The following is a 22499-nucleotide window of genomic DNA, read 5'->3' as shown; positions in this document are numbered from 1 at the left end:
ATTTTAACTGATGAATTATATCAAACATTTAAAGCAGAAAAAAGAAGGAACACTTCTCCCCTCATTTTAGGAAATCAACATTGTGCTAGTACTAAAACTGGATAAAAATAATAGAAGAAAAAATATGAACATAGATAAAAATTTGTTTAACAAAACAAAATATTAGAAGTCAGATCTGGCAGTATGTAGAAAATGGTTTTATTAAAGGGATGGCAGTGTTGGTTGAGCATTGGAAGATCCACCCCCATATATCATCATTTTAACAGAGGAAAGGAAAAAGCCATATGATCCTGTCAGTAGTTGCAGAAAAAGTATTGGACTAAATTCTACAGCTGTTCATGGTAAAAGCTATCAGGAGACTAGAAGTAGAACAGAACCTTCTCAACAGATAAGACATGTACTCCATACTTCCAGCAAAAATGCCTTAGATGAATGGAAAAGATACAATGCTTTCTCCCTAAAGTGGGGAACAAGAGCAGATATGCCTAGTCTTCATCTTCCCATTCAACTTTGAAACACAGGCTCAAACCAAACCAAAATAGTCTGGCCATAAAAAGAAACAATTAGGATAGGATTGGCAAGCTAGAAGTAAAATCTTTTTTTTGGTACTGGGGATCGAACTCGGGTCCTTGTGCTTGAGAGGCAGGCAGAGGAACCACTGAGCTAAATCCCCGGCCCCTAAGTAAAAACTTTATATGTAGATGAAATGATCATCTACAGAGAAAATATTAAGAAATCTTTAGGTGCCCCTAGAACTTGTATGTGAATTTATCAGGATTAGAAAACACAAGGTATATGTAAAAATTCAGGTCTAGGTATATCTGCTATAAGTGAAGAATTAGATATTGAGATTTGAAAGTTATATAGGAGTTCAAAGGACCTAGAAAAGTAAAAAGAAAAAAAAAAGGAAAAAAAACAGTGTTGGAAGACATTTATTACCTAATTTTAAGACTTCCTCTAAAGCTACAGTAATCAAGGCAGTGTTGGTGTAAGGAAAGACATATAAATCATTGGAATAAAACAAAGAATCTAGAAATAGAACCACACATATATGGTCTACTGAGTTTTGAAAGATTATTTAACATTAACATTTTATAGAACATAAACTCAACTCAAGAGCAGAGGAAAATATAGTGTTTTCAGCAAATGTTCCTAGAACACCTGTTATCTGTATGTAAAAAGTTAACCTCAACCCTTTATTTCCGCACATAAAAATAACTTGAAAGGATCTATGAACCTAAATATGAAAGACTAAAATTATAAAACTTTAAGAAGAAATTGTAAGGGAAAATGTTCATGAATATAGGGTAAGCAAGAATTTCGTAGGATACAAAAAACATGATGTATAAAAGAAAAAAATTGATAAATGAGATTCCATCAAAATTTAGAACTTTAAATGACATTGTTGGGGCTGGGGATTTAGCTCAGTGGTTTCGCTGCCTGCTGCGCAAGCACAAGGACCTGAGTTCGATCCCTGGTACCAAAAAAAACCCAAAACCGACATTGTTAAGAAAATGAAAAGTAGTCCTTAAACAGACCATATTTATAATGCATATAACCTATGACCAGAATATATAAAGAACACTGACAGCTCATTAATAGACAGCCCAATTAAAAAGTAGACACAAGAAGATGATAAATAGCCAGTACAGCCCAAGGAAAGGTGTGTAACACTAGAATTAGAAAAATACTAATCAGTACAATAGCAAGATTGAATTATACACTTGTTAGGGAGATGAAGTTAAAAGTTTTAAAAGAACAAATGTCAGCTTAGGTGTGAACCAGTTAGAACTTTCAAATAGTTCTAATGTGAATGTAAAATGATAAAACCATTTTGGAAAACAATATAGAAATTTCTTGTATTACTGTTAATAACCAATAGTTCTGTTCTTAAGTTTTTGCTTAAGAGTAAGGAAAACACATGTTTACAATAGATTTGTACATACAAGTTGACTATCCCTTATCTGAAATTCTTGGGACCAGAAGTGTTTCAGACTTTGGTTTGAAATCCACTTGATCTGCAAAGAGGATAGCTATTCCTGCTTTTTAAAAATTTTTTATTATTCCTGCTTTTTTGGGGGGGTTCCTGTCACATACAGTGTTGTTTTCCACCCTTTAACTTTCAGTTTATAAGTTTCTTTTTGAATTAAGTGTGTTTCTTGTATGCAGCATATTGTTGGATCTTGCTTCTTGACTGATTCTGCCAGTCTATTTCTTTTTTTTTTTTTTTTTTTTTTTAATTTCTTTGTTTGTTTTTTTGGTACCGGGGATTGAACTTGGGTCCTTGTGCTTGCAAGGCAGGCGGCAGAACCACTGAGCTAAATCCCTGGCCCTATTTCTTTTGATTGGTGAATTGAGACCATTAACATTGATGGTTATAACAGATATGTATATATATATTTTTTTGCGTCCGGGATCGAACTCAGGTCCTTGAGCTTGTGCACGCAGCAGGCCGCGAAACCACTGAGCTAATTCCCCGGCCTATAACTGATATGTATTGACTTATCATTGTCATGATTTTTTCTTTTTGTTGGATTCTCCCCCTTTGCGTTTAATTTCTTGTCATGCCCAATGGATTCATTCTGCTGGTCTCCCTGGGGTTGTGATCCTCATTGTTTTTTCCTAGGATATTGTCTAAAGTTTTTTGGAGTGCTGGCTTGGTATTCATGAAATTCCTAAGGTGCTCTTTGTCATGAAAGTATCTTATTTCTCCATCAATTTTGAAAGATAGTTTTGCAGGGTACATCAGTCTGGGTTGGAGGCTGTTTTCCTTTAGGACTTGAAATACATCACTCCAAGCTCTTCTTGCCTTGAGGGTTTGTGTTGAGAAGTCTGTTGTGATTCTGATGAGGTTTCCTTTGTATGTGATTTGTTTCTTTTCTCTAAGTGTAGAATTTTGTTCTTCTGTTGGGTTTCTGGAATCTTAACAATTATATGCCTATGTGTAGACTTTATTTGATTAAGGCTAGTTGGAGTCCTATATGCCTCACTTATCTGTACGTCAAGTTATTTTCCCCTGCTTGGGAAGTTTTCTGCCATCACTTCTGTGAACAGTTTTTTTTTAATATTGTCTGCACTCTCTCCTGTTTTTTCATTGACTCCAATCAATCTTATGTTATTCTTCTTTGCATCGTCTAGCAGCTTCTGGATTGATTTCTCATAGTCCCTTACAATTTTAAAGCAATTTTTCTTTTCCTGGTCACTAATTGCAATCTTATCTTCCATATCTGAAATTCTGTCTTCACATTGGTTCATTCTGCTGTGTAAACTTTCAATGGAGTTTTTAATCTCTTAGAAATCTGTTTCCATCTGTTTTATGGATTCCATTTGTGTCCTATGTTGGGATTCCATCATGTTCCTCTATTTTTTTTATCTGTGTCCTTTCTAGATTTATTAATCATGTCTTCCACTATGGGCACAATCTCTGCTGTTACCTGAGAAATTATTTCTGATTTTATTTTTTCCAGATCCTCTTTTGTTGCCAGTTCAGGGAGTCCAAGTGGTTGAGTATCAGATTATTCCATCTCTGTTCCCCTTGGGGTTGCTTTAGGTGATCTGGAAGTCTGGTTTTGAGACTTGTTTACATGTCTTCTCATTTTTCACGGGAGTGGGGTGGGGTGTTGCTGGCACCCGCGTGGCTCACCTCCTCTGCGCTGAGGGAGGTGGTGGGTATAGTTTTGTACACCTTGTTTACAGGGACTTAATGTCTTTTTTGTGCAGTATACCTTGTTTATACAGTACTGTAGTTTTTGCTGCTTGTACTTTAGTTTTATGTTCTGTTATACATTATAGTACTGCATGTAAGAGTTATGCAAATAAAAGCAAAGTCATCAAATTGGAGTTTCCTTTAACCATCTCTTTGTTCTGAATATTGTAAAGTACATACTATATACCATTCCTCACATAGCAACCATTTCAGTGAACAACCTAGTCACAGTTCTGGAACTTGGTTGTTAAATGAGGAATGTCTGTATTGGTATATAGTAAAAACCAATTAACAGCAACAACTATGTCACCCTGTCCATAGTGACAAAATCAGCAATAATGCAGTCGAAGACAAACTGGATGATATCATAAGAACCAATAAAAGCTATCACCCTTAACACTAGAAAAGATATCTTAAAAAAATTTTTTTTTTAGCAAAACATGTATTGGTACATTTTAGATATATATAATGATAAGATTCATCATAGGGAATTTGTACCAGTACATGATATATCTTACTTCTTCCTTTTTCCCCACCCCCCATGTAAAGATATCTCTAATTGTAGTATAGACACAAAGACAAACCAAATATTGACAGACAGTTAATATCTACTAAATACAACTATAATACCATTAACAATAGAAAATAATTCAGCAATAGCATAGTCAACTAAATATCTGAAGGTTAATAAAGCTGAATAGTTATACTACTAAAGATGGAGGGGGTGGGGAAGGGAAAATAAAAGAAGTAAAATTTGGAAAATAAAGAAAAGGAAGATGAGATAGAGGAGAGAAAAGTGAGATAAAGAATTCTATTAAGGGGCCAGGGATTTAGCTCAGTGGTTCTGCTGCCTGCCTTGCAAGCACAAGGTCCCCGGTACCGAAAAAAAAAAAAAAAAGAATTCTTTTAAGGAGTAAGAAAAATAATATAAGTAGATAAAATTTAATGAAGTGGAAAAAAATAAGATAACAGAAAACAAGAAAAAGAAAAGAGAGTAAAATAAAGAAAAAGAAAAAGGACAAAAAGAAGAAAATGAAAAGAGAAAGACTCAAAGACCCCAAAAACAATTAAGAAAAAAGACCCTTTCCCGATTCCTCTGTGTTTGAATGAGTGGTTTCTTTCCAGGGTCTGGAGTAATGGAATCCACCAGGGGAGGGACACTGAGTCACTACAGAAACATATTTTCTTCCCACACTCACAGTTTTATGTGTGAATGCTGAATCCTTCCCCACCTCTCCTGCTGGTTGTGGTCTTCAATGATTTCCCTGTAGGGATATATTCACTCCAGCTGCTTCCAGTTTCCACTGTGTCCCTTTGTGTGCTCCAAGTCACAGCTTTCTCTGCCTAGATTTATGGCCTGTGGGCTTGTGAGGTTCCTTTCCTGCTCCAGAGGCCCCACTGTCTGTACCTCTGATCACAGTGGTAGCTGGGGAAAGCAAACAGGCTACTGAGTTCTGTGCCAGATGTGGGAAGCAGGGCAGGGGTCAAGCAGTCCACTGGGCTCAGTGTAAGCACTTTTAGACCCAGGCCCCTGGAAAAGCCACACATCATAGGCCTGGCTTCTCAAGTTGGAGGGTGGGACCTTAGTGTCCTTCCTGGCCTGAGTTTAAACTTCCCTTGGGTCCTCTGTCTAGCCTGTGCCTTTTCTGCGACTGTCTCTTGTGGCTATCTTCCACGCATGGCAGTGTGACTCCAGAAACACTAAAGTGAAGTTTTTCTGTAGCTCAGTCTTAAACAATTAACCCTTTCCCCAAATGGCTCCTGATTAGACCCTCTTCAATATGGCAGGCGCTGCACTGGATTTCTTCTTGAACGGTAGCTTGCCATGTGGAAGGTGTCACTTCCTGAGTAAAACCCCATGCTGTTCTTGCAATTTACAAGTCATGGGCTTTCCTTGGGCTAGTGCTGCAGGCCTTCTCTGTTGTTTTTCCCTGGAGTTGCTGACTTTCTCTGGGCTTGCCTTGTGTCATTGGAGCCAGGGTGAGCTTTCCAGACTGCTTCGTTTTTTTTGTCTGTCCTGTGCTCCATTTCTCCAGCTTCTTGGTAGTTTCTAGTTTTCCTGTCAGCTCCTTCCAATTCTAGAAGATCTACTACTTCTTCTTTTTGATTTTTTCCTTCTTCATCAAGTTGTTGTGTTCTAGGTTTCTCAGTTCCAGGTCCTGGACAGGCTATAGTTTGATGCTGGTCTTATTTTGCCTTTTTTGTTTGTTTGTTTTGTTTTTTTGGTACCGAGGATCGAACTCAGGTTCTTGCGTTTGTGCAGCAGGCGGCCAAACCACTGAGCCAAATCCCCAGCCCTGTTTTGCCATTTTTAATCCTCTCAAACTAAAACTTTAAGGAAGCAGGTAGTAAAACCCCAAACAGACCGTTTCCCCACCCCTGAAAATAGGCGATTCCAGTCTACCTGAGATAGTGTAATTGGGAAATATCCTTTGATCAACAACCCCATTCCTGGGTATCTATCTAAAAGAAGCAAAATCAGTATGTAGAAGAAACATCTGCATCCTGTGTTCACTGTAGCACTATTCAGAAGAGCCAAGATAAGAAATTAGCCCAAGTGTCTATCAACAGATGAATGAGTAAAGAAAATGTGGTATACATGCACAATGGAATGCCATTCAGTGCCGCAGACCAGCTGCAGTCGATGTCGATGCAGGGTAGGAAGGGGAGATGTCCTGGGTCGGCGATGAGAAAAGAACCTTCTCAAGCAATGTTCAGGTTCTCTCTGAGAAGTCTCAGGGTCTGATTTATTTTTATATCTTTAAGCAATAGCTAAGAGGCATTGGGCGGAACATGTTTACATTTTAGGTTGCCTTAGCAATATCTAGTGAAGTAAAGATTATTTTTTACTAAACAGTATATTTTTTCTAAGCTGATTCATTTCATTGAACATCATGAATACATTTCTTAAAAATTACAATTGCCCCCTTATTTTCCCATACCTAAGCAGAACAGAATGTAACTTAATCAAAATCTCCAGAGAGTAACTTAATCAAAATCCCTATATCAGCGGGGGTACAAGCAAGATTTAATTAATTAAATGTCAAACTTGTGGTCACCAGCTGGCCCTTGAGAAACTGCACAATGGTCAATATAGTTTGCTATTAGCTCTCTATTTTTCTTTACCTCTATTCATCTTAACTAAATGTCATTTAGGTTCATAGTCCATGAGCAGGAGATATTTACAGCACTTTGAGAGATATTGAGTAACTTGCCTCCTTAATGCATTTACCTGTCTTAACGTTCTTTCTATTTCCCATTTCCCACTATTTCTTACATCTAAAGTCTGTCCTTTCAATCTCTTTATAAGACCCCTTTAGTAAAAAGAATGTGAGCAATAAGAGAGGGAGTTATAGTAGTGGGAAAACAGAGGGGGTTTTAGGAGAGGTTTCTTTAGCAGTGGATGTGGCAATAGAAGGAAGAGAAACTGGAATTTGGGACTTTTGAGCCAGATCAGATTTCAATACATCGTTGCCAATTTGCCTCATGGAGAGTTTGTTGTTAGTCACAAACACAGTGACTCCTGTGACCAGAGTAACAATTATAAACATTATGGCAAGAAAAAATAAAACATGAGGGTACGATGTGTTCCACCCTTTCTTTCCCCCAGCTGGAACTTTGTCAAGCAGCACTGGAGGTCGGTTGGGCTTCGCCAATTCAGCCATAAAAAAAACAAAATCTTGTCTTTGGTGAAAAGATGATGAACCTGGAGAACATGTGAAGTGAAGCCAGCCAGGCACAAATACAAAAGTACTGCATGTTCTCACTTATACATGGAATCTAAACACATTGATCTCATAGAAGTAGGGTGGAATGGTGGTAACCAGAAGCTTGGGGAGTTAGGGGCATGGGGATGACGTGGGGAGGTGTTAGTCAAAGGATATATAATTACCATTAGATAAGAAGAATATTTAAAAATATGCAGAATAGGCAACTATATAAAGATAGAAAGTAATAAGTGATTACCAGGGGCTGAGGGACTGGGAGGGGGAAAGGATGGGAGTGGGACAGAAATGGGGAATGACTACTAATGGTTATAAAATTTCCTTCCTTCTATCCATTGTCTTTCCTTCCTTCTTTCCCTCCTTCCTTCCTTCTTTTTTTTTTTTTTTTTCCTGTGCTACATATTGAACCCAGGACCTTGTGCTTGCTAGACAAGCACTCGACCACTGAGCCATACCCCTAGTCTCTGGAATTTCTTTTTTAAGTGGTGAAAAATTCTAAAATTGATTGTGGAAATGATTTTAGAATGTGAATATATTAGAAACTGTTATATTATACATGTCTCTTTCATTCTTAAAATTGGCTATTCAGATTTATTTAGATCTTTGATCCATTTTGATTTTAGTGCATAGTGAAAGATATGGGTATAGTTTTAATATTTGACAAGTTGAAACCCAGTTTTTCTAGCACCATTTATTAAAGAGGGTATCTTTCTTCCAGTGAAAGTGTTTGGCTCCTGTAAAGATAAGGTGGCTGAGTGTGTCTGGGACTATTCCTGCATTTTATAATCTGTTCCACTGAACCTCAGATTTTTTTCTTTTCTCTTTTTTTTGGGGGGGACCGGGGATCAAACTTGGGTCCTTGAGCTTGTGCAGCAGGCGGCAAAACCACTGAGCTAAATCCCTGGCCCTTCAGATTTTTTTTCTTTGCCAGTACCATGCTGTTTTTATCACCGTAGCTTTGTAGTATAATTTCAAGTCAGGGATTGTGATGCTCCCTGCCTTGTCTTTGTTGCCCAAAATTGTCTTTGGTATTCTAGGTCTCTTCTGGTTCCAAATGAATTTTAGGATTGTTTTCTCTCTGTGAGATATGCTGTTGGAATTTTGATCAGGATTGCATTAAATCTGTATAACAGTTTTGGATGTATGGCCATTATCACTATATTGGTTCTTCCTACCCAAGAACAGGGATATCTTTCCATTTTCTGATATCCTCTTCAATCTCCTTTTTCAGAGTGCTGTAGTTTTCAATGTAGAGTTTTTTTGTTTTGTTTTGTTTTTTACTTCCTTCATTAGATTGATTCCTAGGTATTTCATTTCTTTGGATGCTATTGTGAAAGGTGTTGGTTCCCTAATTTCTCTGTCAGGGAGTTTGTTATTTGTGTACAGAAATGCAGAAATGCTATTGATTTTTGAGTGTTGACTGTGTATCCAGCTACACTACTGAATTTGGTTATTAAATCTAGAAGTGTTTTGGTGGAGTTTTTGGGGTCTTCTATGTACAGTATCATGTCATCCACAATAATGATAATTTAACTTTTTCCTTTCCTATCCTTATTCCTTTTATTTCTTTCTCTTGTCTAATTGCTCTGGCTAATGTTTTCAGAACTATAGTGAATAAGAGTGGTGACAGTGGACATCCTTGTCTTGTTCCTCATTTGGAGTGAAAGCTTTCAGTTTTTGTCCATTTAGTATGAAATTGGCTGTTGGTTTGTCATAGATTTTTTTTTTATCAGATTGAGATAAAGATCATCTATTCCAATTTTCTGCAGGTTTTCTTTTTTATCATGAATGGTGTTAGACTTTGTGAAATACTTTTTCTGCATCTATTGAGATGATCATACGGTTTTTGTCCTTGGCTCTGTTAATGTAGTGTATTACATTTATTGATTTGGATATGTTCAATCATCCCTGGATCCCTGGGATGAATCCCACTTGGTCATGGTGTATAATCTTGGTTTGCTGCATTCTGTTTGCCAGTATCTTATTGAGAATTTTTGCATCTATGTTCATTAGGGAGATAGGTCTGTAGCTCTCTTTTTTGGTTGGATCCTTCTCTGGTTTTGGTATCAAGGAAATGGTTTCTTCCAGGAATGAATTTGGGAGTATTGCTTCCTTTTCAATTTCATTAAAGACCTTGAGAAGTAGCAGCATTAGGTCTTCTCTAAATTTCTTGTAGAATTCAGCAGTGAATCTGTTAGGGCCTGGGATTTTTTGTGTTGGTAGGTTTTTAATTGCATCTTCAATTTCATTGACTGATATTGGGTTATTTAGAATTTTAATATCTTTTGATTCAGCTTTGGTAATTCATGTGTATTAAGGAATCTGTCCATTTCTTCTGTGTTTTCCATCTTATTAGAATACAGCTTCTTGAAGTAGGTATTGATGATCTTCTGGATTTCTGTAGTATCTGTTGTGATTTCACCCTTTTCATTCCTAATTGCATAGATTTGAGTCTTTTTTTGGTAAGATTGGCTAAGGGTTTGTCAATTTTATTTAATATTTCAAAGAACCAGGCCCAGGGATTTAGCTTAGTGGTTTTGCTGCCTGCTGCGCAAGCGCAAGGACCCGAGTTCGATCCCCGGTACCAAAAAAAAAAAAAAAAAAAAAAAAAGAACCAGCTCTTATATTGTTTTCTTAGTCTCCATTGCATTAATTTCTGCCCTGATCTTTATAATTTCCTCCCTCATATGACCTTTGGGCTTGATTTGCTCTTCTTTTTTTAAAAGTTTGAGATTCAACATAAATAAGTTTGTTTATTTGAGCTGGCTCTGTTTTTCTGATATGCAAATTCACTGCTATAAATTTCCCTCATAGGGCTGTTTTCATTGTGTCCCATAAGTTTCAGTATGTTGTATTGGTATTATCATTTAATTGTAGAAACTGTCTAATTTCTTCTTTAATTTCATCTGTGACCCATGGGTTGTTCAGGAGGGTGTTATTTAATTTCCATTGTGATGATTATAAGCTTATGCCACCACACCTGGCCTGAATTGCACACTTTAAATGGATGAATTGCATGGTATGTGAATTATATCTCAGTAAAGCTGTTTCATAAAAAAATTAAAAAGCAGGACCCTTCTGGTTTTTCTTTTTCTTTTTTTTTTTTTTTTATGCCGGGGATCCAACTCTGCACCTTATGCTTGCAAAGCAGGCGGCAGAACTACTGAGCTAAATCTCTGGCAGGACCTTTCTGTTTTAACCCTTAGAAAAAAGTGACCTGACATTGATATCTCTCTTATTGTTGTATCCTTGCTCCCACCTTACAAAACCCACTGTTCTGTCACTGGCCAGGGGGAGCTTTATTTTTAAAATCTTATACAATGGAGACTGCTCCATTCATGAATCTTGAATAAAAACAAATTAGATCTATAAGTACATTTTTAATAATTTTGTCTTTTGACAAAGCTTACCCATTTTTCTCCGTATAGTCAATTGTATAATTATATTAGTTATACTCCCAAATTAGTTTTATCCATTTCTTGTTACTGGCTGTTGGGATGGCTTCAGTTTTTTCTTTACTACTACGGACATTCTTATACATCGTTCCTGGTTGTGTAAGTTCATGAGTTTCTTTAAAGAATTGCTAAACAGGTAGGCTATGTAAACATTCAAGCTTTCAAATGGTGCCATCTTGATTTCCAAAATGATAGTCCTCCAACCAGCTGAGTGTAGAAGTTCCTATCTATCGAGATCCTCACCAGCCCTTAGTGGTGTCAGCCTTCTTCATCTTTGCCAACTTAGTGGGTGTGAAGTTGTCTCTCTTGTTCTTTTGCATTTTCCTGATTATCAATGAAGTTGATCTTCCTTCTTCATATCTGATTGGTTTTTCACTTCTGAGAAATGCCTGTTTGTGTCTTTTGCTCAGGTTTTAATCTGTATTGTCAGTAGTGTAGTTAACAATGACTTTTCTCAGTTGGGGACTTGTCTTTTCATTTTATTTATTTATTTATTTTTGTGGCACTTGTAACTGAATCAAAGACCTTCACACTGAACTACATCCCCAGCCTTGTATTTTGTTTTTTTATTTTGAGACAGGTTTTGCTCAGTCATTGAATTGTCCAGGCGGGGCTCGAATTTGTGGTCTTCCAACCTTAGTCTCCCAAGTGCTGGATTACAGGTGTGCACCATCACACCAGGTACTTTATGATGTCTTGATGGAGAAAAGTTCTTAATTTATGAGTATTTTCTTCAAGCTTGGTGCTTTTAGCTTGTTGAAGAAAGTTTTTTTCTTTGGAGGTCAGAAGATATTTTCCTATATTTTCTTTGATGAGTTTAAAAGTTTTGCCATTCACATATAAATCTATAATCCACCTGGAATAGATATCATATAGATATCATTTAGGGTTTGGGAAAAGGATCCAGTTTTTCTTGTTCTTTTTTTTTTTTTTTGGTACTGAGGATCAAACTCAGGACCTTGCGCTTGCTTCTTCTTTTTTGCGGGGGGGTACTAGGGATCGAACTCGGGTCCTTGTGCTTGCGCAGCAGGCAGCAAAACCACTGAGCTAAATCCCCGGCCTCTCCCTTCTTTTTTTGAGTAGCTAACTACTCTTTTCATGGTGATTGGCAGTGGTGCTTCTGTCTCTGCCCCACATCAAATTCCCTGTGTCTGTGGGTGGTTTTCAGGCTGTCCGTTCTGTTTCACTAGACTATTTGGCTATCCCCGTGTTCATTGCTCTCCCAATTGCTTTACCTTTACATGTCTTGATATTCAGTAGGGAAAGTCCCTTCCTCTTACTTTTCTTTCCCAGTAGTATCTACTTTTGTGTCTTTGTTGTTCTAAGGTATTTTAGAATTAATTTGTCTAGATTCAAAAAACTTCTGTTGTGATTTGGACTGGGACTGGAGTTACATTGATTTTAAAGATCAACTTAAAGGAAGTTGACATCTTTATTTACTTAGGCTTATTTTTGTGCAGTGCTGGATGGAACCCAGGGCCTCATAGCACTCTACCCAGTGAGTTACATTCCTAGTCTGGAAGTTGATGTGTTTTTTTGGTTTTTTTTTTTTTTGAGACAGGGTCTCAGTATGTAGTTCAGGCTGGCCTTAAACTCAGTATGGAACTCACTATGGAGCCCAGGCTGGCTTCAAACTCATGGCAATCTCCTGCCTCAGCCTCCGGAGTGCTGGGATCACAGGCTTGTGCCACCATGCCTGGCTGTTGACATCTTTAAATACTTAGTCTACCTCTCTATGAAGAATTAAGAAAAAAGATATTATCTAATGTTTTCAGGTTTGTGATTCTTTCTATCCAGGCCTTATACATCTATTATTAGATTTATTCCTGGGTACCTAATTTTTTTTGTTGCAATTATAGATGATGTGTATTTGTTTTTATTTTTTTAAGTTTATTTCATTTTGCTCTCTTGATCTTTTTTGGTACTGGGGATCGAACTCAGGACCTTGTGCTTGCAACGCAGGCAGTGGAAACACTGAACTAAATCCCTGGCCCAATGATGTGTATTTTAAAAGTATGTCTCCTAAATTCAACTACATTTTTCCTTTGTAGGAAAAAAGATCTTTCTTCTTCCCTCTTATATGTTGTAAGACTTTATTTGCAGAGTTTTGGGTTGTCTATGCAAATAAACATATAATCCATGAATGATGGACATTTCTTCTCTTTTAATCTTTTTTTTTTTCCCCATTAACTTTATTGGTACATTTTAGGTATAAAATACAGTTACATTCATCATTGGGATCTTGTACCATTACATGAGTCTCTTGGTTCTTATTTTTTTTCCCCTTCCCTTGCCCTCCCTTCACCCCCTCCACTCTTCCCTATTTGCAAAGACCTTGTTTCCGTTTTTCTCCTCTTCTCATATTTTTTCCTTTCCCTTTTTTCCCTTCCCCTACCCCTCCCAATTCCCCTGGTCTTTTAGACCTTTTCTTCCTGTTACACAATATCAGTTATACATTTTTAAAATTATAATATTAAGATCTAGGACACATTACCACAGATTTTACAGAATTTAAAAGGATATAGAAAGCGTATTTCAGAAATCTGTTTTGAAATAAATTTGACAACTTCTAAGAAGTAACTTGGAAGACAAATTAATGAAACTAACTCTGGAAGAAATATAAAATATGAATAGCACCTATTAAAGAAAGTATATTCCTAGCTTGAAAACCTACCTATATGACAACAGCAGGCTCATAAGCATTTTAACTGATAAATTATATCAAACATTTAAAGCAGAAAAAAGAAGGAACACTTCTCCCCTCATTTTAGGAACTCAACATTATGCTAATCCTAAAACTGGATAAAGATAATAGAAGAAAAAAGTATGAACATAGATAGAAATTTGTTTAACAAAACAAACTATTGGAAGTCAGATCTGGCAGTATGTACAAAGTGGTTTTATTATAGGGATGGCAGTGTTGGTTTAGCATTGGAAGATCCACCCCCAAAAGTCATCATTTTAACAGAGGAAAGGAGAAAGCCATATGATCCTGTCACTAGTCGCAGAAAGAGTATTGGACTAAATTCTACAGCTGTTCATGGTAAAAGCTATCAGGAGACTAGAAGTAGAACAGGACCTTCTCAACAGATCAAAGACATGTACTCCATACTTCCAACAAAAACTCCCTCTATGAATGGAGATGATACAATGCTTTCTCCCTAAAGTGGGGAACAAGGGCATATATGCCTACTCTTCATCTGTCCATTAGACTTTGAAACATAGGTCTAAACCAAAATAGTCTGGCAATAAAATGACACAACTAGGATAGGATTGGCACGGCAGAAGCAAAATCTTTATATGTAGATGAAATGATCATCTACAGAGAAAATACTAAGAAATCTCTAGGAGCCCCTAGAACTTGTACTTGAATTTAGCAGGATTAGAAAACATAAGGTATATATAAAAATTCAGGTCTGTGTATACTTGCTATAAATGGAGAACTGGATATTGAAATTTAAAAGTTATGTAGGAGTACAAAGGACCCAGAAAAGCCAAAAACAAAACAAAAACAGTGTTGGAAGATGTTTAGCACCCAATATTAAGACTTCTTCTAAAGCTGCAGTAATCGAGGCAGTGTTGGTGTAAGGAAAGACATAGATCATTTGAATAAAACAGAGAATCTAGAAATAGAACCACACATATATGGTCCACTGAGTTTTGAAAGATTATTTAACATTAGCATATTATAGAATATAAACTCGATTCAAGAGCTGAGGAAGAGATAGTGTCTTCAGCAAACGGCACTAAAACACCTGGTATCCGTATATAAAAAATTAACCTCAACCCCTTTTTTTCCATACATGAAAATAACTTGAAGGGATTCAAGAACCTAAATAAGAAAGCCTAAAAGTATAAAACTTTAAGAAGAAAGTATAAGGGAAAATATTTATGAATTCAGGGTAGGCAAGAACTACCTAGGCTACAAAAAACATGATGTATAAAAGAAAAAAACTGATAAATGAGATTCCATCAAAATTTAGAACTTTAAATGACATCATTAAAATGAAAAGTAGTCCTTAAACAGACCATATTTACAATGCATATAACCTATGAGCAGAATATATAAAGAATTCTTAGAGCTTATTAATAGACATCCCAATTAAAAAGTAGACATAAGAAGATGATAAATAGCCAGTATAGCACAAGGAATGGTGTGCAATTCTAGAATCAGAAAAATACTAATCAGTACAATAATAAGATTGAATTATACACTCATTAGGGAGATGAAGTCAAAAGTTTTGAAAGCCTTGTCATGACTTTTTCTTTTTGTTGGATTCTCCCCCTTTGCGTTTAATTTGTCACGCCCAATGGATTCATTCTGCTGGGTTTCCTGGGGTTGTGATCCTCATTGTCTTTTCCTAGGGTATTGTCTAAAATGTTTTGGAGTGCCGGTTTGGTATTCATGAAGTTCCTAAGGTGCTCTTTATCATGAAAGCATCTTATTTCTCCATCAATTTTGAAAGATAGTTTTGCAGGGTACAACAATCTGGGTTGGAGGCTGTTTTCCTTTAGGGCGTGAAATACATCACTCCAAGCTCTTCTTGCCTTGAGGGTTTGTGTTGAGAAGTCTGCTGTGATTCTGATGGGCTTTCCTTTGTATGTGATTGTTTCTTTTCTCTCACTGCTTGTAGAATTTTATTCTTCTGTTGGATTTCTGGAATCCTAACTATTATATGCCTATGTGTAGATTTTTTTTGATTAAGGCTAGCTGGAGTCCTATATGCCTCACTTATCTGTATGTCAAGTTCTTTTCCCCTCCTTGGGAAGTTTTCTGCCATCACTTCTGTGAAGAGTTTTTATGTCATCTGCACTCTCTCCTGTTTCTTCATTGACTCCAATCAGTCTTATGTTATTCTTTGCATCGTCTAGCAGCTGCTGGATTGATTTCTCGTGTTCCCTTACAATTTTAAAGCAATTTTTCTTTTCCTCCTCACTAATTGCAATCTTATCCTCTATATGTGAAATTCTATCCTCACATTGGTTCATTCTGCTGTGCAGACTTTCGATGGAGTTTTTAATCTCTTGGAAATCTGTTTGTATCTGTTTTATGGATTCCATTTGTTTCCTATGTTGGGATTCCATCATGTTCCTCAGATCCTCTATTTTTTTATCTGTATCCTCTCTAGATTTATTAATCATGTCTTGCACCATGAGCAAAATCTTTGCTGTTATCTGAGTAATTATTTCTGATTTCATTTTTCCCAGATCCTCTTTTGTTGCCAGTTCAGAGAGTCCAGGTGGTTGAGTATCAGAATGTTCCATCTCGTTTCCCTTTGGGGTTGCTGTAGGTGATCTGGAAGTCTGTTTTTGAGGCTTGTTTATGTGTCTTCTCATTTCCACGGGGGGAGGGGGGTGATTCTGGAGCCCACGCGGCTCACCTTCTCTGCCCTAGGAGCTTGGGATGGCAGCGGGGGAGCTTCCTTCCGGGTCCTGGGACTGGCTGAGCATCACTGCCCTAGGAGCCTGGGATGGAGGCGGGGAGCTCTCTTTTAATCTTTGTATGGTATATTTCTTCACTGGCTAGGACTGGCAGTTTGGCTTTGAAGAGACGAGTGATAGAAAACGTCTTTGTCTTTTCATTATTTTTTTTTGTCTTCATTATTTTAAAAGGAATGTTAATTTCCCATTAATAAAATTTTGAAGAGGTTTTGGATAGATAACATTTTATTATTTAAGAATTTTTTTTCTCCTCCTAATTTACCATTTGTGATTTAAAAAGTAAGTATTAAAGCATATTAAATACTTCTGTATCTATCAAAGAGAGCTAGTAAAGGGCCGGGGATTTAGCTCAGTGCTTCTGCCGCTTGCCTTGCAAGCGCAAGGACCCGAGTTTGATCCCTGGTACCCCCCAAAAAACCCCCCAAAACAAAAAACAAATACTCCACTACAGAGAGCTAGTAATAGTGTATTACACTTTCCAAAATTACTGAAAGTAAATTTTAAGTGCTTTTACTGCAAAAAATGATAAGCATTTGAGGTGATGGGTGCTAATTAAGTTGATTGTGTTAAAAAATAGTAACGCTTTGTACCCCCAAAATAATCACTTTGTACCCCATAAATACATACAATTATAAATTGTCAGTTTACAATAAAATAAAAAAGGTAATGTTTTTCTCAATAAGTTTTTTTATGTGATGAATAGACTTACAGATTCATAATATTAAGACATCTTTGCAGTTGTAGGGATACCCAGCTTGGCCATAGTATCTTATCATTTAGTGCAAAGCTGGCTTCAGATTGCTACTCTGTTTAGGACTTTTGTGTCCATGCTGCTGAGTGAAATCTGCCTATAATTTTCCTTTCTTATACTCTGCTTGTGAGAGTTCAGAATGCAGGTTATGCTGTCCTCACGGAATGGGCTGGGGCTCATGCTATCTTTTCTATTTTCTCCAAAAGTCTGGGTAAGTTGAAATGATCTGTCCCTTTCTATGGAGCTATTCCTGGTATTTACTACCTTTCTAATCTCTCTGGACCTGCAAATATGTTCTTTTTATTTTTAATAACAATTTTTGGTGACATCTCTTTGTTTTGAGTAATCTTGCCGGAGGTTTGCCGTTTTATTAGTCTTTTCAAGAAACCAATTTTTCACGTTGTTGATTTTTTTTTTCTGCCTCTTTGCTTTGATTTAATAATTTTTCTTCTTAGCTTGATTATTACTTCCTTTGGGTTTATTCTGTTTTTAAATTTTTTATTATTTATTTATTTATTTATTTTTGGTACTGGAGCTTAGCTTATTAATGTTTTTGCTAAACTTTCAAGGCTTTATATTTTAGTAGAGGTGCCACTTTGGCTCTTTTAGTTTTTTAAAAAAATTCATTAAGTTTATTGGTACATTTTACATATACAATATGCTGACATTCATCATTGGGAATTTGTACCTTTACATGATATACCTTGGTTCTTATTTTTTCCCCCATAGGTGCTGAGCTATATTTTTAAATTTTGAGACAAGGTCTCATTAAGTTGCTAAATTCCAAGGACTGACCTCAAACTTGCAATCCACCTGCCTCAGAATGTTGGGATTATAGGCATGCACCACCATGCCTGGCCTGTATGATATTTTGATGCATGTATAGAATGTGCAATGATCAACTGGTAATTAGCATATTCATCACCTCGGAATTTATCAGTTCTTGGGGCCGGGGATGTAGCTCAGAGGCATGGTGCCTGCCTGGCAAGTGCAAGGCCCTGAGTTCGATTCCCAGTACCAAAAAAAAAAAAAGAATTTATCACTTCTTGGTGTTCAAAAATTCTCTATTCTAGTTACTTTGAAATAGATAATAAGTTATTGTTAACTCTAGTTGCTCTACTGTCCCATTAATATTAGCTGTTTTTGTTCCCTGTAACCAAACTTTCTCTCTCCTTCCTTCTCTCTAACCTTCCCAGCCTCTGTTAAGTAGATGATCAACTTTTTAAGCTTCCACTGAGTCTCACAGTTTCGATAGACAACAATTTTCATGATCATTTAAAAATTTCCATTATGATTTCTTCTTTGATTTATGCATTACTTAGAGAAGGCCTTAACATTTCCAAATGTATGTTGATTTTAAATTGATCTGTATCTTACTGAGTTCTAATTTAAATGCACTGTAGTCAGAGAACAGAGTCTGTGGGATGATGATTCTTTGGACTGAGAGTTGCTTTATACCCTAGTACACAATCAATTAGAATTACTTAAAAAGTGGTTGAGGATGTAGCTCAGTGAGAGTACGCTTGGGTTCAATCCCTAGTATTAGAAAAAAAATCCAATCTAACAATACTAAGAATTCTTAAGTGTATTGTGACTATTGATACATTTTGACTTATTTGTATTGTCTTTCTTGTTCTGTTTTTCTCCCCCTATGTTTCTTCTTCCTACCTCATTGTTCTTCCTCCCTTTGGATTAATTGAGTTTGTTAATTTTCTTATTCTCGTCTATCCCCTTTATTGACTGGGAATTTATTTTTTCTAGGGATTGCTTTTGAAATTCTACCCTGCATACCCAATGAAGTCTAAAGTTATTAGTACTCAAATTCCTTCCCCCAAAATACAAACACTTTTGAACTCTTTAACTTTGATCTTTGGCCGCAGATTTGCATAATTTTTTGGTACAGTATTTCTGTTGTTTCTTTCTTTTTTCTTTTCCCGGTACCAGGGATCGAACTCGGACCTTGTGCTTGCCAGGCGGGCACGGCACCACTGAGCTACATCCCCAGCTCTATTTCAGTTGTTTCTGCTCCCACAGGTTATCATTCTCTGACACAATATCAAATAGATTTATCTACATGTTTATTAATTTCTTTGCTCACCATTTTTTCTGGCACACCAGTCACTTCTTTCTGGGATAATTTCCCCTTTCTTACAGCAAATTCTTCAGAGCTTCCTTTTGTAAAAAATTGCTGTTGATAAACTCTTTTTGGTTTTCTTTATCTTTTTATAATACAGATAGCTCCATTTCACCATCAGCCTTGCCAGATAGTTTTGCTAAATTCACAATTCCAGGTTGACAGTTATTTCCACTCAGAGGTTTGAAGATACTCCTGTCTTCTGGCTTTCAGTGCTGCTTTTAAGGGGGAGTGTTGTCCAATTATCCCTCTTTTGTAGGTTGTGTGTGTTTCCTATGTAGTTGCTTTTAAGATCTCTTTGGTGTTCGGCAGTGTCATTACACTGTTTCTAGTTTGGATTTCCTTTCATTTATCGTGCTCGATATCTCTTATATGCTCCCAGTATCTGTGAACTCATGGTTTCCATCAGTTCTCGAAAGCTCTGAGCTATTGCTTCTTCAAATGTTGCCTTTCTCTTTATTCTCCTTCTGGAACTTTCATTCTTTCTCTCACAGTTCTTACTCTCTCACATATTTTTCATTTGCTTGTCTCTGGGGTGAATGAAATCTGTATCAATTCTTTAGCTCTGTCTTCCAGATCATTCCATCACATCTGTGGTGTCTATTATGCTTATTTAGCCCATTTGCTGAATTTTCAATTTCAACAGCTTTCATTTTTGTTTAGACTTTTTTTTGGTACTGGGGATTGAACTCAGGACCTTCCGCTTGCTAGCCCCATGGCGGCACAAATGAGCTAAATCCCTGGCCCCTTGTTTAGACTTTTTATGGTCCTTTCTTACTTAATCACTTTCCAATTTCATCTTTTATTTCTTTAAAAATTTCAGTTATTGCTGGGTGTAGTGGTAAATGCCTGTAATCCCAGAACTGGAGAGGCTGAGGCAGGAGGATCACTGTGAGTTTGAGGCCAGCTGGGCTACATAGTGAGTTCAAAGCCAACCCGAACTACACAGGGAGACCCTGTCTCAAAGAACCAAAAAAGCCAGGTGTGGTGGCACACACCTGTAATTCCAGTGGTTGGGAGGCTGAGGCAGGAGAATTGCCATGAGTTCAAGGCCAGCCTGGGCTAGCCAGTGAGTTCCAGGCTAGCCTGATTTTTATAGAGAAACCCTGTCAAAACCCCGCAAAAAACCAACCCCCCAACCCCCCCAACCCTAATATCCCCAAAATAAAAAGATTCAATTATAGTTATTTCATTTGCTATAATACAGTAATTTCAATTTCCATCATTCTTACTCCTGCCTTCTGGCTTTCAGTGCTGCTTTTGAGGGGGAATGTTGTCCAATTATCCCTCTTTTGTAGGTTGTGTTTCCTATGTAGTTGCTTTTAAGATCTCTTTGGTGTTCGGCAGCATCACTACACTGTGACTAGTCTGGATTTCCTTTCATTTATCTTATTAGATATCTCTTATATGCTCCCAGTATCAACAGTATTTTTATTTCATCTAAAAATCACCTCCTTGACTGTCTGGTGATTTTTTTAAGGGTATGCTTTATATGTATATTTGTTGGAACTCCTGACTGCCTGTGTAGAGATGCTGTCCTCTGGAGAGGATCTGTTTGCTGTCTGGTCTATTCTGTAATTAACAGTAATAATACTTATTGCAGAGGTTCATTGGAATATTAAATTTTGTTTTTGTTTTTGTTTTTTGTTTTTTGGTACCGGGGATCGAACTCGGGTCCTTGCGCTTGCGCAGCAGGTAGCGAAACCACTGAGCTACATCCCTGGCCCTGGAATATTAAATATTAAATGAGACACGAGATGCAAAGCACTCATCTCTGTGCTTGATATATAGTAGGTGCTCAAAAAAAAGTCTATTTTTTTCCTGTTAATGATTGGATTCTTTGAGGTTCAGAGCCCTGTATTATTTATTTCATTGATTCCCTTTCTACCCAGCTCAAGGCTGGCACAAAAGAGATACTTACTAGACATATGATGAATGAGTGTGTGTATAACTTTCAGACGGGAACTCTCCTCTTGTTCCATCTCTAGTTCTGTAGCCTGAGGCTCTGTGCTACCTCATCCTGCAGTACTTTGAGACCTGTCAGAAAATCCACTATAAGTGTGGTGGCGTGTGCTTGTAATACCAGCACTTTGGTTGGCTGAGGCAGGCGGCAGACAAGTTCAAGCCCAGTCTGGATAATTTAGTGAGACCCTGTTTCAAAATGAAAAAAATAAAACAAAATAAAAAAGAGGGCTGCGGATGTAGTCAGTGCAAAGGCCCTGGGTCCAATCCCTTGTGACATCCACCCCCACCACCCCCAAAAAGACAAAAAGAAAACCAACTACGGACTTCTGCTCTCAAAAGGCAAAATCCAGCCAAGCTAAGACATATGGGTGAAATTCTAGTTTTCCTGTGCTCCATGCAATAGGCAATCTACACGCTGCCTCCACTATTGCCCGACATAATGCTGCCTCTGCTTATATGGGAGGTCCTCCATCTGTTCTTGCTGTCAAATTGCTTAGAAGATTTTATTGTCTTTTTTTTTTTGGTATCAGTGATCGAACTTGGGACCTTGTGCTTGCGAGGCAGGAGCTGGAACCACTGAGCTAAATTCCCGGCCCAGAAGATTTTATTGTCATACCACATCCTCAATCTGAGGCCCTGTATGAGAAGCCAATTTCAGAATTTGTTCCTGGAAATATTTGTCTCCGTGATCTGTTTCCTCTTTTCTGATAGTAAGTGTCTGAACTTAGTTTCATTTTTTGCCCTGGCTTCCAGGAAGCTCAAGGCCAAAAATTTCAGGATCAATCACAGCATCTGTGGCAACCTTAAGATTGCTACTTTTTTTCTCTTGAATAATAAGAATGTCAAATTCACGAACCTTTCTTGTAGTAAAACCACTGCCTGTCCTTTTGGGAAAAAGATGAGGCCCATATGGGTTTCAGATCTATGACAACCACCATTTGGGGCATGGGTTCTTCACCCAGATCATGTTGGTACAGACCTGTCTCTGCCTGTCACCCACTCTGCACCTCCTGCAAGTGTCTGGCGAAGTCCCTGGTCTTCAGCTGATGGACCGGGCAACTTGTGACTAGCTGAGGCCCTCTCTGGGCCTGCGTTGGTACATTTGTACATGCAGTTCATAGAATCCTGGGAAGAAGCAAAGGAGAATAAAGATGGAGAAAAAGGCTTGGGTGGGGAACAGGTGACACAGGCAAGTGCTAATTAGAGGCCACAGGTGCCAATGCTTTGCTCCTCCCAGCCCGTGCCCTTCAGCCCTCCTGGAACTCAGCTGGGCCTCATCTATGGGGTGGGGTTTCCTATATAGATGCTCTGCCCAGGCTCA

At 37.5% G+C, this 22499-nt stretch overlaps 1 protein-coding gene and 1 long non-coding RNA gene across 7 annotated transcripts in view; one reads left to right on the top strand and one right to left on the bottom strand.

Moving 5' to 3' along the window:
- Positions 1-5473, bottom strand: part of Csf3r (colony stimulating factor 3 receptor) — a 29383-nt gene extending 23910 nt beyond the window's left edge. For 4 of the 5 annotated variants that reach the window (XM_087215262.1, XM_087215261.1, XM_087215263.1 and 1 more), the window contains exon 1: positions 4906-5471. The gene's annotated coding sequence lies outside the window, so the exon portion shown is untranslated. Of the gene's footprint in view, positions 1-4905 lie in introns of all 5 variants that reach the window. The other variant, XM_087215264.1, reaches the window with a different exon arrangement.
- LOC110350455 (uncharacterized) overlaps positions 1-22031 on the top strand; it is a 60643-nt gene extending 38612 nt beyond the window's left edge. For both annotated transcript variants that reach the window (XR_015452739.1, XR_015452738.1), the window contains one exon: positions 21709-22031. This is a non-coding gene — a long non-coding RNA (uncharacterized LOC110350455). The remainder of the gene's footprint in view (positions 1-21708) is intronic.
- Positions 22032-22499: the final 468 nt, after the last annotated feature.

The sequence above is a fragment of the Heterocephalus glaber genome, unplaced genomic scaffold (assembly GCF_053883595.1).
Source record: "Heterocephalus glaber isolate CG9 unplaced genomic scaffold, H.glaber_assembly_v1.0 deba00001452, whole genome shotgun sequence".
NCBI lineage: Eukaryota > Metazoa > Chordata > Mammalia > Rodentia > Bathyergidae > Heterocephalus > Heterocephalus glaber.
The sequence above is the reverse complement of the archived record's forward strand: the minus strand, read 5'-3'. Positions and strand labels throughout refer to the sequence as shown.